The 18,877-nt window shown below is 35.8% G+C and overlaps 1 pseudogene; it reads left to right on the forward strand.

The window, feature by feature from the left end:
* The first annotated feature begins 1,417 nt into the window (after nt 1–1,417).
* The window catches only part of LOC149202445 (uncharacterized), a 55,679-nt pseudogene continuing 38,219 nt past the window's right edge, over nt 1,418–18,877 (forward strand).

Below are 18,877 nucleotides of genomic sequence, written 5' to 3' on the forward strand. Positions count from 1 at the left end.
GCTTATATTATACAATCAATGCATTCTAGATGATTGTTAACTACCTTGAAAATTGGCTTCAAGGCCACTTAGATTAATTTATAAGTTCTTCTACATATTTTTCATTACCAATATAGTTATAGTGAATGATAAGGGTCCAAGGTCTTGTATTTATTGTATTAGCTTAATAGACCATACAACATTGCACAATAATTATTTGATGGAAATTTATTAGGTACAACTTGAGTGATAAGAAAACTTGTGTTTTGGTTTTTTTGGAGGGGGTGAGAGGATATGTGGATTTTGAGAAGCAGCATGCAGGGATTTGCAAAAAAATTATTTAAATTAGATAGAGTTTAGTCAAGTTCAAACTGGAAATGGGCTAAGATAAAATTTAAAAGTCTATGTTGCATTTAGTTATAACAGTTGGGGATAACAATTTTTCAAAATCGAAGCTAGTAAAGACTACAAAAGTGTGTATCTAAGAGCATGTTGGAATCTATGAAAACATCTAAGGAGATGGTATTCCATAACAATAAGGGATGATGAATTACTGGTGGAAATGTAGCTTATAAGGAGGAGCGGGTGTTTAGTCCAATAGTTATAAGGACCCCTCATAGAAATTATACAAGACTAAGGTAACTATATTCGGTACTAGATTTGAACTTTGAAATGATTAGTATTAACTATTTGGTATTTACTATGCATTCACTTTCAGCAATTACTGCATTTCAACTGTAACTATGTTGCAACTCTCAAAGCATACAAGTTAGAAACAAAAAACTTTGACTTCCATAAAAGTGACATCATTTTAGCTTCAAGTAGATATTACGATCAATCCTTTGTAATGTTTAATATAATCCTAGGTTGTTGCTTTTCACGAAGTTTGTTTTCACTGGTCACCATTTTTAGCGAGATGCCTGGATTCTGAAGTTTCAAATTATATCTCTATCATGCATGCTTCTTCTCAGATGGTGAGTTAAGAATTTATTTGCAATCAAAAAGATAATTCATATTGATATTTTATCATCTTTTAGCTATGTTCATTATTTATTTCTCAATCAGGTTACTAACATATTTCCCAAGGCATTTTTATTCACAAGAAGTAAGAGAAAAAATTGACTAGAAAAGTATAGAACAAAGTGCTTTGGCTACCAGTGAGACATTAAAATTATCAAATATTGTAAGATACATGATTTGAATAACACACATGAGCTTTTTTTTCACTGGTTATAAATAACTAGAAAAGATTGATATTGTTGATTCTTATTGGTAGACATTTTTTATTACTTTATCATGTCATGTCAGTATTAGCGATATGACATTACCAATTACATCATAGAAGTAATACGGTATTGTTGTGTTGTTGGAAGTGAGATTATTTTAATATCATTGTCTTGTGGCATCCTCCTAACAAGTTTACTCCTTGAAATTTGTTATGGAGGACTTTCTTGATCAATTCTTATCAGATGTGACATCATCACAGATCGATATGAGTGGAGTATAAGCTAGTGGCATGGCTACTAACTCAATGGGACCATTTCAAGAGACCTTGTTGGCTTGAGGGGGCCTGAACCCAGCTTCAGAGTTAGCGATGCCAACAAACAAAACCCTTCACTGCTAGCCCTTTTGGCAACAACCTGAGTAGCGCAGGATGCAGTCTCACCCGAAGCAATATTAGGGGATGACAAATCTAGGTTTTTGCATTTAGAGGTCTATGTGATGGGTTTCTGTTTCTTCTAGGGATTTATTCCGACCTTCATGAACCCTAACCCTTAAAATGTAGAAAGTAAAATAAATTATGAACAACAACTTCTAACCCTGCGCCAATTGCCTTAAACACTCATATCATTGAGTAAAATACCAGATCTATTACTTTTGGCACAAATTATGTGTTTCTTAACGTAATTACATAAAATAGAGAAAATACATAGAAAATGTATAGGTAAACAGAAAGTCACAGACACACAAATATGGCTCAAAAATAGCCTTTATTACGATCAACCCTTATGTTACAGACTCTTTCTTTCCTGTGCACACAGTTGCAGGGGCTCACGCGCTCAACTGCAGACTTACCAAGGTCTCTGCACACACAACAATATGAGCCTTCCACTTCACCTAAGTATAGAAAACAAACTTTTATGCCTTAGATTACTTTCCCATACATAGATCTTCAATGATTAATTTACTTCCTATGACTCGCGAAGACTTATTTATATAGCTTCTTTCTTTACAATACCATGGTTTTTGAACCATGGGTGGGTCACAAAACATCTTAACTTCTAACAAACTAAGTGACTTGTCCTTCCTAAATCCCATTTCACTCCTACGATCTTCACACTCCACTCCTAAAAATGCGGATACTTTAAATAATTATCAAAAACGATTACAAAATTGATCCCAGGGGACCTTATCTCAACATGCCCCCAACACAAAGTCGTGAATCATTCTCAAGTCACTCAGCTAGTAGTGCCTCAATCTTCACCTGCAACTCACTGAATTCAATCATGAAAACTTACAAATATTTTGTCCCTTGCACAAAAACTTGATGCACTTCCTCGACCAGTTTTTGAGTGGTTGGGCCTTCAACTGTAAGGAAAATGGTTCTTCGTGTCTGCTGCATCCCCTTCAATTTTCTTTGCACTGACAGGGTCGATTGACTTGCCTCATCTGCCCAAGGCTGCATCCTTGAAGATATGATTTCTCCCTTACAACAAAACTCATCAATTTCTCTCTGGATGAGATTTCCTTCATGTAATATAGAAAATTTTTTCACTGGTGCTAAGGTTCATGCTGTCAACCTGATTTCATCAAACTGTCTCTTATTCACTCTAATGTCTACTTTAATATTTTCCAGATTTGGATCATCTTGTAGTGAGGTCCAGAGTTCCATGGCTTGTTCAAATAAATTAGTGCGACCATTAACTGCAGTTTCCAAGGTGGCCATCCCTCTTTACTAGCAGCTTCACGTTGCTCTCTGACTTCTAAAGGGGTAGTGGGCTGTAGATAAATTTGTAGATTCGAGATTTGCAATTGTAGCTCAAACCTGACCTTACCAATTTCTGCCTGTGACTTCCTTACTGGAGCGGCTAGCTTTTGAATCTTCTTTGGAGGGGCCATTTTTTCCTTAAAATGGAGCTCGGGGAGCTCACTGCATGCCTATTCAATAGTTTCTTCTAGCTACTGGCTTTGTGCTATTACCTCCTCCTTTTCCTTGAGGGCCTGCACATTTTCCTCAAATATCTATTGGTTATTGGCTCATTGATGACCAACAGAGCATGTTTGTCCCGAATCCTGAGTTCATCTGACACCACTTGGTGTAGATCATGCAGAGTCTAAATGCGCAGCGTGACCAGATTCATACTCGGATCCTTTATGTGTAGTAGATTCGCCCTCTCTTCGATTGAGTCGATGCCTAGGGACCTCTATAGAAATGACACTATGTGGAGATCTAGTGTGATTTTTGCTTCCTGGGCTGACCCACTTGCTTGATTTAGGTTTGTTTTCTTCTCGCTCGCTTGTCCCATGCTCGCTTGAATGAGAGCTATTTGGACCTGCAATTCCCGCAGGCGCTATTGTACATTCCCTAATGTTGTTGGTACTGCACTTCAAAGTGGCTCATAATATCAATCGTTGCATCGTGGACCACATCCCCAATTTCATCTAGGTCCCCCTGTGTGAGGACCAAAGGTGTTGTGCCCGCTTCTTTATCTGATTTTTTCTTCTTGTGCAACCCTTTCGAGCTTCTTTTCTGCCTCTTCTTGATGAAAAAGGGGGATTCCAATCCTGTACACCCTTCCTCTTCTCCCTTGATCTCTTCCTCCATGCCCGTTTGCTTGATATCTAACTCGTCGAGGTCAATGGTGGCCTGTGACATAGTATTTTCCATCGCTTCTTCTTTTTTCTTTGCAGCAACTACTTCTTCTCCTCTACATCCTCTTCCTTTTTTTGCACTTCTTTTTCTCTTGCCACAACCTTTTCTTTAGCGGAAGCCTTCTGTTCTTCCTTCTTCTTTTCTACTATTTTTTTCATTGTTGTCTGCGCTACTTCACCTTCAGTAGCCTTACTCGTATTTGTGCCGGCATCCAAGGGGGTCAGCTAGTCACTTGGCCACTTATTGACAACCTCTGTAATATCATCTTTGGCAACTAAATATGGAAACTTGTACCATATTCCCTGTGCATCCTTCTTCGTGCAAATGTGACGATTGTGGAAATTTTCCTTGAAGTCTGCGACATTAGCATAATGCTCGTGTAAACTTAGTGATAACCTTGACTACTGGTTGATCACCATCCTTAGCTCTTACTCGAACAAGACCCAAAATATATTCATCTCCATCACTTGTGCGGGGTATTTGGTAGCCCATAGCGAAGCGAACTTCATGGCTTCAGGTAGGTCCAAGTCCTACTATGGGAATTGACTCTCGTCCATCGTCTTCCAAGCAACCAACGTGATCAATAGTAACAACGACGCATAGTGGAATGGCTTGCCATCATCCTAGGCCTCTCTGTTGTCCTCCAAAAATTCATGACATAAATATTGAGGCCATTTATACTGGACTCCTTTGGCGCATTGCGCAGCCAAAGAAATGATTGGAGTCGATGCTTCATCTGTGCGGTGCTTCCTCATGATCTTATCGGCCAAGATCTGTGTAGAAAAATACACTATGCCATATGATATGGACTGAATAGAATATCCACGTGACTTCTTGACCAGAACAAACTCACTCTTCATTTGGTCTACCAACTTCTTTCCCTATGACTTTCCTACGAAAGCCTTAGTAGGGTCCACTCCTTCTGATGGCAGCAACGTTATGTAGTGAATTAGCATGTTAGTGATTAGGTTGGGCCTTCGCAACCAAAGACACCCATCTTGTACCAGTGTTAGAAAGTGGCACACACAGAGTGTGTTAATTGTGGTGTGACTAAAGTGTGGCACCCACAACATATTTAAGAGCCCTGCGCCTCTAACTCCAGCCACCGAGTTCATGAGTTCAAGTCGCATGGTGTGTGAATATTCATAGCAGACCTTCTTGGGGTACTTACTCGGCGCCAACTATGGAAACCTTTCATGGGCTCCAAGGTCCCAATCCTCCATTTTCAATTTTTGTATATGGGCCAACAACCGGCCCTTAAAGAACATATTCTTCGACCGTAAAGGTGTGGAGACCATAAATGTTGTGGAATTTGCGTCTTTGGCCACTTTCACTGTGGATTTTCTAGGTGGTATATATAGTGGTAGCCAAGTTATTGGCTCATCCTCTTTTGCATCAATATCATCTATTCCTTCACGCAATTCTTCCTCATCCAAGTTTAGTGTCTTTGTCAGTTGGCTGGACCTATCCATCTTGCCCTTCTGGCAGATTTCTGTTGGAATTTTCCACAGTGATTGTCGCACCGTTTCTTACTAAGGTTTGTTATGATTCTTATATCTCATCATAAAAGAAGATGGATTAGGCCTTGATGACCTAGGTGTGTTAGTAGGAAACCCTATAGGTATAGGTTGGGCCGCCTCTATCTTAGGTTTTTTTGTTGTCATTCTCTCGAGTATTATCTTGCAGTGCCAATAAGGTAAGTTCATAAATTTAGGCATGAAAGAATGTTCTCCCACTCATTATCAAACATGCAGCACTATTCTAGACACAATTGCAAGCATAACAACTTAAGGAAAATTCTTAGAAAGAAAAATATTCAAATGTGGAGTGAGATGCCATATTTACAGCTCAATTTGAATTCAAATCTTTCCTTTCCCTCCAATTCCCTATCATTAATGCATGTTTGTCGGTAGATTTAAAAATACATGACCCTCAAATGCTCCCCACCTGCTCCTCTTAACGAAAAATTTCCATCTAATCAGCTACATTTCTTACAAAGTTTACTTTTTGGCCTAGCTATGCAGGACCCACCATCATAGCATAACTCCTCTATCACAGCTCTCCTCTGCACCTTGCTATATCATGTAGCCCCATTACTTCACCCAATCTTTCTTTTGCTAGTGTAGTTTAAAGTCCTGCATTCCCTTGCAACTTCCTAGAACAATAAGACTATCCCGCAATCATATAGTTGTTGCACAGGGGTGGGATCACCCTTGTACAACTTCAATTGACTCCCATTGAATTTTCCCAAAAATAATTCCCTATTCAACTTCACGATCTGAATTGCACCTCCATCGATAATATCCTTAATAATATACAACCCTAGTCAATGCGTTTGGAAATTTCCCTGAAACATTGTGAAGTTACTGTCATACATCAGTACCAAATCGTCATTCTTAAAGGTGTGTTGTTTAATATGATGATCATGCCATGACTTTTCATGATCCTTCTGCACCTACTGATGGAAACCCGCCAAGAAACGATGTTCCTCCAACTCAACGAGTTGCCTGAGCCATTCTTCCATGGTATCCTGATTGGTCATGTCGGTAACTGCAACAATATGCAAACTAGGCACTATGTATTCCATCGACATTACCACTTCTTGTACATAAACCAATATGAATGGCATTTCTCCAGTCAAATTATTGCAGGTAGTTCTATACGCCCATAGAACAACAATCATGCACATGTCCATGTCATTTTTCTTCGCATTGCAAATCTTTGTTAAGGCATTCTCCAATTTTTTTTTAAATCCTTCTACAATGTCGTTCACTTAGGGGTGATAAGTTGTACTCTTCTGGTGATACACCTATAATTCTTCGAGCAAAGCGGAAATTATTTCATTTCAGAAGTGCATACCTCTATCACTTATCAAGATCTTCAGGTAGCCAAACTGAGACAAGATATAATCGAAGATGAACTTCAGAGCAGTAGTTGCACTACATTCCTTTACAGGTTGCACCTCAGTCCACCTTGTTAAATATTTAGTTGTTCTAATGATGTACCTGGTTTTGAGCGATAAAAAGGTGTCTTTTTAACTCCTAATTACCTTCACATTAATTGTCAACCCAGGGACGACTTTTTATTTCAAGAGTGTACTCAGCCTGAGGTGGCTATTTACTCAAGAGTAATGTTTTGTAGTATAGTGTTCAAAATCCAAAAGTAAATGAATGCTTGAAACAAAATATAATCAGAACAGCAAGAAACTCAAACACTCTGCAACTAAATCATTCACTCAACAACCATCAATTGAGGATACAGTAGCAATAACTCATTCCTCTAGAGATTGATGCAATTGAAAAGGCACTCAAAAGAAAGAACATCAAACTGGGAACTAGACAACATATGTCAATGTTCACTACAGTCTCAGACCTTCTGCACACCAAAGCAAAGATAATGCGAATAACAAGAAATGGAACAATAGTTAGGAAATGTAACGACAACTAATTCTTATAAACAACACCACCTTAATCTACAAAAATAAATGAAACAATCATGTCCTACAGAAATCAAATAGCAATCTTCTATCTTTAAAGATGAATCGAACAACACACGGTAAATAGACAGCACTGATTAATGATAGAATATGGAACAATGCTTGAAAGACAAATACAAATGCATAATAACTTAACACACGGCACACCTTAATAGTAATCTGATCTTAGTAATCCAGTTATGAATCTTAGTTATAAAGAATATGAATGTATTTTGTAATGGAACGGAAACGTCAATAGATTCAACAATCGCAAGGAAATATAATCTCTAAGATGAATTCAATAATACCAATTAATAAGTGTTACAACACGGTTATGCTGTAATCGAATAACAATAACATTCTATAAGATCAACAACATTATATCAATGATTAAAAGAACAACAATGCATTACCAAGTCAAGATGAATCAATACGACATTCCTATCATAGAGAACGATATTACTCAATTGAACATAAATCAGATATAACAGAACCGTGATGTAAAATAATAGAACATACCAGATTATTGAATAAAGCTAATAAGCAAACCACGCATAAACCAAAAATATAATATATAGCAGCAGCACAATCCACTAGAGGTTGGGCCCTTAACCGCCAGAGGATGCTGCTGGGCTACTTCAGACGAGAGGAATGAACAACAACTCCCAAATCGTATATTAATCATCAAATTGTGAAATCATTACAACAGCAAAAGCTTGAGAATTACAACATGCAACAATCCCTTCTTCCTCCTATCCTATCATGAATAATCCATCATCATTCTTGAATTTCTAATTCTGAATCCTTAATTCTCCATCTTCATTTTTCCATCCCCCTCTCTGATCTCTGTTTTCATTTAAATAGAGAGAGATTAGAGAGAAGTTACAATAGAGATAACTACAACATGATTTATTTTACAAAATTGGATTATTTCCAACCAATTGATAAACAAGAAAATATATTTCCATCCATCTTTCAAGAAGAGCAAGGCGAATTTGGCTTTGCAGCTGAGATTTGGGAAACAGCCACACAACAAATCTGAGAAAATCGTGCTCAAAGAACCCTGTGTTTCACTCACTACAAGTTGAATTTAAGAAAACCATTCTTTGCTAAAGTTAATTTGGTCCGTTCTAGACAAAACCCATGTTCCATATTTTCCAAATGTTTCTTCATTTTCTCAGAATCTCAACCGCAAAACTATCACTTCTTATTCTAGCGAATTTCTGAGTTGGCACATTTAATGATCAAATCTTCAATCTAGAAATTATCTTGGAGGTTTAAAAATGGTGAATGATGTTACAACCAATTTATTGAAACTATCATTGATAAAATCATTCATAATCATCAATTTATTAGAAATAAAGGAGAATAAATAATATTCATCCATAAGAGCATAAATCATTGTAAAATAGAATTATATGATAAACCGTGATTAATAACATGATAAAGAAAAGTAAAAATGGATGAAATAAGTGTTAAAAAGGTGGTCGTATTCACGGCCCAACACACCCCCACACCGAATATATTGCATGTCCTCATGCAACAAAAAACTGAATATATTGCATGTCCTCATGCAATCCAAAGACAAAACCCATGTGTTAACCAAGCAATAAAAAATTTGTTCATCCCAACTCATGAAATGGATAGAACTAATGAATTCTTCCTTAATTAATGAATATTCAATTTTAGGAATGTTGATGAAGGCATAACAATTTTTACATTGACGTTCAAGTTATGTGCATATGAAGTTGCAGCAAAACATGATATAAGTAACAACAATCTGCATTAACCATTTCCCCAAAAACTACACACCAACTTTTGTTGAATTGTTGCAAGTAAATTTATAATATACGAATGCCTCTATGATCCAAAAATTAGATCGTTTTGATGCACAGATCATGAGATATAAACAAAATGGTTGTAGGTGAGAGTTCATGATTTCCGAAATTTTATGAACCAATTTAACTTGAAATTATTTGGGTGTGTGTATTTTAATGATACATCTGTGTTTTCCCAGAAATCACAAGAATTGAGTTCATAGTTTTAAAAATATTATGGAAATCAACTTCTGCACTGAAATTGTATGCCTAAAATGAGAAAGAAAGTAGAAAACATCCATGATGCGTAGCAATTCCTCCCCCTCTTTGAAAAATTAGCATGCCCTCATCCGATGCTAGAAAAAAAATTGAGGTGGTTGTTACCATCTATTGAATTCTATGCTTGGTGTAAAACAACATGGAATAAGGGAGGTGTTGAGAAGGAATAAGAATAGAAATGGATGATAAAGAATATGAATGACATGGTCATAAGAAAGAAATGAATGAAAGTGTCACTCCCCCAAACCGAAAGATGATATGCCACTAAAAAAGGGGAAGTGGTAAATATGTGCACTGAAGGATGATAAATAATGCTCAAAATGGATTTTTATGAAATTCTCCTAAATTCGTAATAAATCAGAAAATTATGCTATTTTACCTCAAGTTTACCTCCAAAATGACATATATGTATTGGCATTTGTTAACGCTGATGTAGACAGAGTTGGGGCTGAAAGTGATGCAAAAGGTGGAATCCAGGCAAGGGCATCATGTTTGAAGAATTGTTCGTATTCGTGAGTTGCTCGAGCTGCTTCTGTTGGTTGCAATAGTGTGGTCATGTTGCGAATAGAGTTCCCCCATACTTGTTGTTTTCCTATAAACAAATCACTATTTTGCATACAATGTTCTTGAATCCATAGTGTTAGTTTTGAATAGCAACAGATAAGATGCATGCAAAAATTATAATCAGAAAAATTTATGTATACATGCAATAGTAATATGTTGTCAAATCAACAAGTGATGGCAAGGTGTAATAATCATATCACATGCAATCCCATAATGCATACATTCCCCCTCCAATTGGAAAAGGGACTTCATGACCATAAAGCATATGAAAGGTGTTATGCTAACAACAAGGCAAGGGAATGAACAATACAACAGTAAAGGAAGCAGAGTACACATATCAATGATAGGACAGCGAGAGGTATGGTTATAATGAGAGCAAAGTGTATAAAGATAGTTATGAATAAGAGATATGACACTTTGGATTGATGATAGTTTATGAAAAATGAAAAAGAACGACAATATTGCAAAAAGATGCTTTACTGACGGTGTTCTGGCTGAAAATGATGTGATTGATCTGAAAACAATTTCTCATGCATAAAGGTTCAAAAAAGGGAAAATTAAGGAAATAACTTCTCTAATAAAAAGCAAAAAATAAGAAAAGGGTATTATAGCAATAATTGACGATAAGATATAACTTCAATACCATAAGTAGAGCCTCTGCTACCGGTAGGCGTCCATAGCCTCGGTAGGGTTGCTTTTTAACCCATATGAGCCAGGATCCTCAATTTATAAATGGAAAGTTCCAGTGTTGTTCTACAGAAGAGATCAGTGTGCTAGCGTGGTAACCAGATAACCACACTGCCATTCACTGGGATGTAACAAAAGTGATTAGACCGGCTCGTGATGAGACCTCTTGTTCCAAGGATAATTTGGCTATCCAATAGATCATAACCCTGGTGTGGTGGCCATAATGGGAATGTCACTTTGTTACAGCCTTATGAACATGGTAGGCTGGCTCATAATGAGACCCCCTATCCTCCATCTGCGAACAAAATTTTGTTGTTATTACACATGTTTATGATAAAAAGAGGGAGGCTCAATACTCCTTAAGAGTAGAGATGGTGGAAGAAGTTGAACATGTCAATAGATAAAAATATACCCATAATCTCATTTATTACAGACAGAGAAGAATATAACTAGGAAGGGTCGAACCAACATGGTATTAAGATGATCAATCAATATCGTGTACAACAGAAAACAATTCAGTAAAGTAGTATATAAATAATTATGTCCCTTTTGAAAATAATCTATCATCAAGGAGTTATCCTATTAAAGATCATAACGTGAATGATATTAACTCACCTCAATAGAATCCATAATTCTCGTCCTCATAAAAATCGTGTACTTCATGCCATAAAAGAGAATTAGTAAAATGTGGTTGAGATGAAATAGGAATAATCCCACAAGAGGAAGGAAGGGTTTCTCTAAAAAATACTCCCAAAGTGTTGCTCTTTTAGAGGAACAACAAAAACACTCAAAAAGAAAGTGGTGTTCTGTGTAGGGAACAACAAATAAAATGCATACCAAAAAGAAAATATACACAAGAAAAAGTGTTATTCCCTATAGGGAACAACGAAAAAATGCATGTAAAAAAGTGTTGTTCCTTAAGAGGAACAAAAAAAATGCAAAAATGCTGTTCCTTTTCAAAGGAACAACAAAAATGTGAAAGTACTGTTCCTTTGAAAAGGAACAGCAAAAACGTGAAAGTGCAGAAGTGATGTTCCATTTGGAAAGGAACAACAAAACGTGAAAGTGCAGAAGTGGTGTTCCATTCGGAAAGGAACAACAAAATGTGAAAGTGTAGAAGTGTTGTTCCATTTGGAAAGGAACATCAAAACGTGAAAGTGCAGAGGTACTGTTCCATTTGGAAAGGAACAAAAAAACGTGAAAGTGTAGAAGTGTTGTTTCATTTCGAAAAGGAACAGCAAAACGTGAAAAAGGAACAGCAAAATGAACCATGGAAAAGCAACAGAAAAATGAACCGTGAGAAAGGAACAGCAAAATGAAAATGTTGTCCCTTTGGAAAAGGAACAAAAGAACGTGAAAAAGGAACAGCAAAATGGACAGCTGACCCAAACGGTTCTATTACTTTGGAAAAGGAACAACAAAATGAAAATGTTGTCCCTTTGAAAAAGGAACAACAAAAACGACAAAAGCGCACACAAATGTCGTCCCTTCAGAAAAGGAACAGCAAAATGCACAACCATAAAATGCAAGCACGCAAGGAATGAATTCGATGTTCACTGTATTGATGTTGAGGATGGGTTACAGTTTGAATGAAGCAACACCTAAAACACAAAATATAAGAGAAATAAGAAAAGAAACAACATTTTATTTTAAAATAGTATGTAAATAAATAAATTAAGTTACAACTGCTATGATATTATGTAAAAAAAATGATCTCTTCGAAAAATGTTTTGGAAGCAAAGAAATGACATGAATCTTTAAATGGAAATAAATTATCCATTTCTTCTATTATAAATCCGTTGGGTAATGAGTTGGATGAAATTCCTTTGTTTCATTAAAATTTCTTTCAAGAATCACTCATCCATAAATTGACCTTCTTTATTTTTCGAGGACCTGAAAAAAATGAGTATCTACCTGCAATAAAACATTAAATCATGGAGAAAGATAGGTGCATGGGTTCCCCTAATCCAAGAATTATGAAAAGAAATAACAAGTAGTTACTCTGTAGAACAAATCCATGGAGAAAATAACAAAGTAAAATTCATTTGTTACCCGCGGGAGAGCAGTGGCCAATCATGCTAGCCTGCAATGTTTTAATCACAACTTCTTTGTTTTTCGTCCAAATTGAGTGATTCCAAAGCCAAATGAGAGCTAATTCAAAATTTAATATTCAATAGAAACAGGTTTTAAAAATTCAATGATATGATATGTCAATTTTAGTTAGAACATCCTGCATAACAGAGTCATTTTCGATTACCCAGCTTAGACCAACAGTTGATATTTCAAGCATAAATTTTTCGTTTGATATCAGATTCAAATGATTCAAATTGAAAATGAAATTAGATTAATTTATTTATTTCCAGTAGAAATAGTTTTTGAAGACAAGAAGAATTGATAGGTCAAATACTGTAAGGAACAACCGGAAAGACATAGTTTTAAGGGTGCTGATTTACGATAGACATTCAGTATTTTGATCATAACTTCCCCATACGATATCAAAAATGAGTGATTCAAATTTATTTGTAAAATATATTCATAGGGGAATCTACCATAGAAGCCTGTTTTAAAAAATCATTCATTTAGGCCTCCAAAAACTGACTGTCCGAACTCTGTTCCTGAGCTGCCCGCTAGACACCCTGTCAATGTTTTGGTTCTACATTTTTCGTTTCAAATCCAAATTGAGTGATTCAAATTGGGTTGGAAAGTAGATATAAAGGGATACTTAGGATAGAAATAAGTTTTAAAAATATTCCCTTTTGGTTCCTCAAAACATGACTGTCCCGACTGTGTTTTCAGAAATGTCATCAAGCCCACAAGCCAAAAAAAATGATATTCAAGCATTTTTCAATATTGATGATAAAAATGAATATAAGCGTTTGTAGAATTGTTATTTCCACTATAATTCGTATACATACACAAATGAATTGAAACATTTATCACCAATGTTGATTTCGATAGCGTGTTGTAACAAAAACAACTAGTTTTACATAAAAAAACAAAATGCATTTATTTATTCCCTTATTTATTTTATTTTCTACGCTAACTATTTTGATTTGAAAAATGAATATGACTACATATATGAGTACTTCCAATGGAGCCATCTTCGAAATAGGGCTTCATGTATGCACATATCCAAATTTGAAAAATGCATATTGATAAAAATTAGGGTATGAGAAGCCAACTTCCCTTGAAAAGATGGAGTAAAAAATTGTTGAAGTATGGAGCAATGCTGCAAACAAGTAATGGAATGAAACCAATCTTCAATATATCCGTTACATTCTTGATTTCCCATAGCCATCATATCATGAAGTTCTTGAGCTTTTAAAATGACTTGTTGATGCATACTAAAAGAAACCTCATTTTCTTCCATAGCTTCTACAATTTTTGAATTTGAAACATTCTGAATCTCATTGTAAGTTTTCTCCATTGGTGCATGTGAGATAGAATGGGTGGGAAGGGTGGGTAAATTTTGCAGTTCAACATTGTAAGCATGTTGTACTGGTTTATTATGGTAAGGGTGTGGAATTAGTTGAGCAGGAAATTGTGTATGGAATGGAGCATTGTGATGATGTGGTTCGTTGGGTTGAGTGGAAGAATTTGATATGCAAGCAGGATGTTGTGGAAGAGCTGGTGAAAAATATGGAGAATATGTTTATGCTACAATATGAGGGAGAGTAGTCTTGCAATCATAAGGTGAACCATGCCCAACTTGTAGACAAGATTGGTGGTTATATTGAAATTGACATGGCTGCCCTAACACATTAGTATTCCATAATGGATTATGCAAGTAAGAGAATGAAGAGGAAGTATTTTGAACCATACCTATTGACCTTGTTGTAGCTTCTCCATCTCTTTGATATGCCACTTCCAAATTAGATAAGGAAGAACAACCATCTATGGTATGCTCCTTTTGGTCATGAGTGAAAAGCACTTCATCAAATTCTTGGTTTTTATGAACCTACAAAACATCCAATTTTGCATTTAGATAGCTAATAAAATCAACTTTAAAATTTTCAAATAAAGCATTGATTTCAGCGCTTATGTCTCCTATTCTTATAGAAGATTTGGAAAAGAAAGAACAAACATCTCTAGAATTCTTACCAGCCTTGGAGATTCCTCTTGAATACCTTATGCACAACTCACAAACATCATCATACGATAACTGAAAAACATCACCTTTTCCTCTCACATTTTAGAGTTCTAAAAATTCATCTTTGATCCCTTTGAGTAGGAGTGTTTTTAAAATTTCTTTTTCCAAATGCTTATGTTTTGGTTTTTGAAGGTTATATTGAAATCAATCTACATAGTCCTCCAAGCTTTCATCTTCCCCTTGTATCATATCGAAAATATCTTCATTGGCCTTGCAATAGTCTCGGTACTTCTTCAAGAATATGCTCTTCATGTCCTCCCATGTTTGAATGCAGTTTCCACCTAGGCTCATAAACCATCAGAGAGCTGCTCCTTTTAGAGTAAGAGGAAACACTTTCAACCTTTGATCATTAGTGTAATAATCATATCCTCTACAAAGTATTTCTAACTCAAATAAGAATGTATCTGGATCTTCATTTTCTAAACCATGAAAATTTGGTAAAGAAAATGGGGGAATGATTTGAATTTGTGTCACTTCTCCTAGATCTTTGATAGGAAATTCTAAAGTAGAAATGTGAGTCATTTCTTACCATAACAGAAGATGTTATTCATGTGTTTCTTCGAAGCTCCTTCTTCAAATGTTCCTGCCAATTGGTTAGTGAAATGGGTGGTGCTTACATCACCACTTAAGTGAAATCATGAGATTTATTTTTCAAAATTTATATATTTTTTTTCTAGTCATTCACACAAAAATTCAAACATCTATTTCTACCCTAAGTTCTTTAACAGTCCTGCTAGAAAGCGGGCGGGGGAGCAGGGCTTCTACATGCTCCGTACGCAGGTTCTTACCTTCCGTTTTTAATACCCAACTCTTTCCTAACAGGCACTCATCAAATGCACACTACTCTTTAAAAATGGCTACACTCTCCCTGGAAACGGCACCAAAATGTTGAGCGATAAAAAGGTGTCTTTCTAACTCCTAATTACCTTCACATTAATTGTCAACCCAGGGACAAATTTTTATTTGAAGAGTGTACTCAGTCTGAGGTGGCTATTTACTCAAGAGTAATGTTTTGCAGTATAGTGTTCAAAATCCAAAAGTAAATGAATGCTTGAAACAAAATATAATCGGAATAGCAAGAAACTCAAATGCTCTCCAACTAAATCATTCACTCAACAACCATCAATTGAGGATACAGTAACAATAAATCATTCCTCTAGAGATTGATGCAATTGAAAAGGCACTCAAAAGAAAGATCATCAAACTGGGAACTAGACAACATATGTCAATGTTCACTACAGTCTCAGACCTTCTACACACCAAAGCAAAGATAATGCGAATAACAAGAAATGGAACAGCAGCTAGGAAATGTAACAAAAACTAATTATTATAAACAACACCACCTTAATCTACAAAAATAAATGCAACAATCATGTCCTACAGAAATCAAATAGCAATCTTCTATCTTTAAAGATGAATCGAACAACACACGGTCAATAGAACAAGCATTGATTAATGATAGAATATGGAACAACGCTTGAAAGCCAAATACAAATGCATAATAACTTAACACACAGCACACCTTAATAGTAATCTGATCTTGGTAATCCAGTTATCAATCTTAGTTATGAAGAATACGAATGTATTTTGTAATGGAACAACAACGTCAATAGATTCAACAATCGCAAGGAAATATAATCTCTAAGATGAATTCAGTAATACCAATTAATAAGTGTTACAACACGGTTACGCGTAATTGAATAGAAATAACATTTTATAAGGATCAACAACATTATATCAATGATTAAAATAACAACAATGCATTACCAAGTCAAGATGAATCAATACGACATTCCTATCATAGAGAATGATATTACTAAATTGAACATAAATTAGATATAACAGAACCGTGATGTAAGATAATAGAACATACCAGATTACCGAATAAAGATGATAAGAAAAACCACGCATAAACCAAAAAGGTAATATACAGCAGCAACACAATCCACCAGAGGTTGGGCCCTTAGCTGCCAGCGAATGCTTCTGGGCTACTTCAGACGAGAGGAATGAATGGCAACTCCCAAATCATATATTAATCATAAAATTGTGAAATCATTACAACAGCAAAAGCTTGAGAATCACAACATGAAACAATCCCTTCTTCCTCCTATCCTATCATGAATAATACATCATCATTCTTTAATTTCTAATTCTGAATCCTTAATTCTCCATCTTCATTTTTCCATCCCCCTCTCTGATCTCTATTTTCATTTAAATAGAGAGATTAGAGAGAAGTTATAATAGAGATAACTACAACATGATTTCTTTTACAAAATTGGATTGTTTCCAACCAATTGATAAACAAGAAAATATATTTCCATCCATCTTTCAACAAGAGCAAGGCGAATTTGGCTTTGCAGCTGAGATTTGGGAAACGGCCACACAATAAATGTGAGAAAATAGTGCTCAAAGAACCCTGTGTTTCTCTCAATACAAGTCGAATTTGGGCAAACCATTCACTGTTAAAGTTAATTTGGTCCGTTCTGGACAAAACCCATGTTCCAGATTTTCCAAATTCTTCTTCATTTGCTCAGAATCTCAACCGCAAAACTGTCACTTCTTATTCCAGCGAATTTCTGAGTTGGCACATTTAATGATCAAATCTTCAATCTAGAAATTATCCTTGAGGTTTAAAAATGGTGAATGATGTTACAACTAATTTATTGAAACTATCATTGATAAAATCATTCATAATCATCAATTTATTAGAAATAAAGTAGAATAAATAATATTCATCCATAAGAGCATAAATCATTGTAAAATAGAATTATATGATAAACCGTGATTAATAACATGATAAAGAAAAGTAAAAATGGATGAAATAAGTGTTAAAAAGGTGGTCGTATTCACGGCCCAACACCTGGCTATTGTCTTCTTTCCCAATGGCTGAATTGGCTCGACAAAGTCTATAGCCCATTTATAAAATGCCTACAACAACACTAGAATATTTAGAGGTAACTCATCTCTTCGTGATGGTCTCCCCATCCTCTAACAAGCATCGCATGCCCTACAATAAACCTTGGAATCGTTATGCACAATCAGCCACCATAGTCATTCTCTTAGAATATTCAACGCAATTAATCTTGCCGCATAATGTCTTCCTATGGCTCCTCCATAGGAGCATTGCTTCATTGGCTTTACATCTGGCTTTAAAGTGATCTTCCTGATGGCAAGATCCCCTACTATCCCTTTCAAATTAGAGAACTTGGTGGGAAACAAGTCTTGATACTCCCATAGTAGCTCCACAACTTTTTCCAATGTATCTTCATCCCAATAATCACCTATGTTCACAAACTTTAGTTGTGCTTATGATCCAATATTCACCCGCTTTGTATTCAAAGGCTGTGAGACATTAGGGACTTTTGCTTGAGGCCCTGCGACTTTGTGTTGTCCTTCTGACTCAGGAATATTGATATTCCTAGGATCTTCTTCACCTTCCTAAGTGGTCATATTGTAACATTCTAGTGCATGGTGCAGTTGTATACTCCAATCTTGTTGTACCCATGCAACAGGTGCTTCAGGAATTTTGAATATTGTAGGTTTGATCTCTTGTAATGCTTCATCAATGCATTCAAATCCATCTTCAAAGCTAAAGGTTAATAGAAAACGTTCCTTCAAAACACCCCATTATGCAATTCCATGTTGCAGTTCCATTTCCAGATACCAGTTCATCGAAATCGTATCCAAAGTATGGCAGAACATATGAAACCATTTTGGTTGTGGTTCTTCTCCCCAAGCTTTCATCAGTCGATCCAGATGCTAGCACAGATCATCCTTGCCCATGTATTTTTCCGTAATGTGGGTATAGGCGTATCCAAATTGTTGCTTCATTATCCATTGTTATTCCTTCCAGTCTGTAAAGTTGTTCTTATGTTTACTCCACCATCTAGCAGGCGTGGCTCTCAGCGTAAGGTCTAGTGCTTGGAACCAATTTTCCTCCAATACATCCCTTTCAAATTTATCCAGAAATAAATTAACATATTCTAAACCATCATAATGTGGTAATTTGCGTACCTTAGTGGATATACATCAGAGTGATTTTCTAAGCTTGT

Source organism: Pinus tabuliformis, chromosome 2_1, assembly GCF_031772625.1.
Source record: "Pinus tabuliformis cultivar Carrire ecotype Pingquan chromosome 2_1, CPIR1, whole genome shotgun sequence".
In the NCBI taxonomy this organism is placed as follows: domain Eukaryota; kingdom Viridiplantae; phylum Streptophyta; class Pinopsida; order Pinales; family Pinaceae; genus Pinus; species Pinus tabuliformis.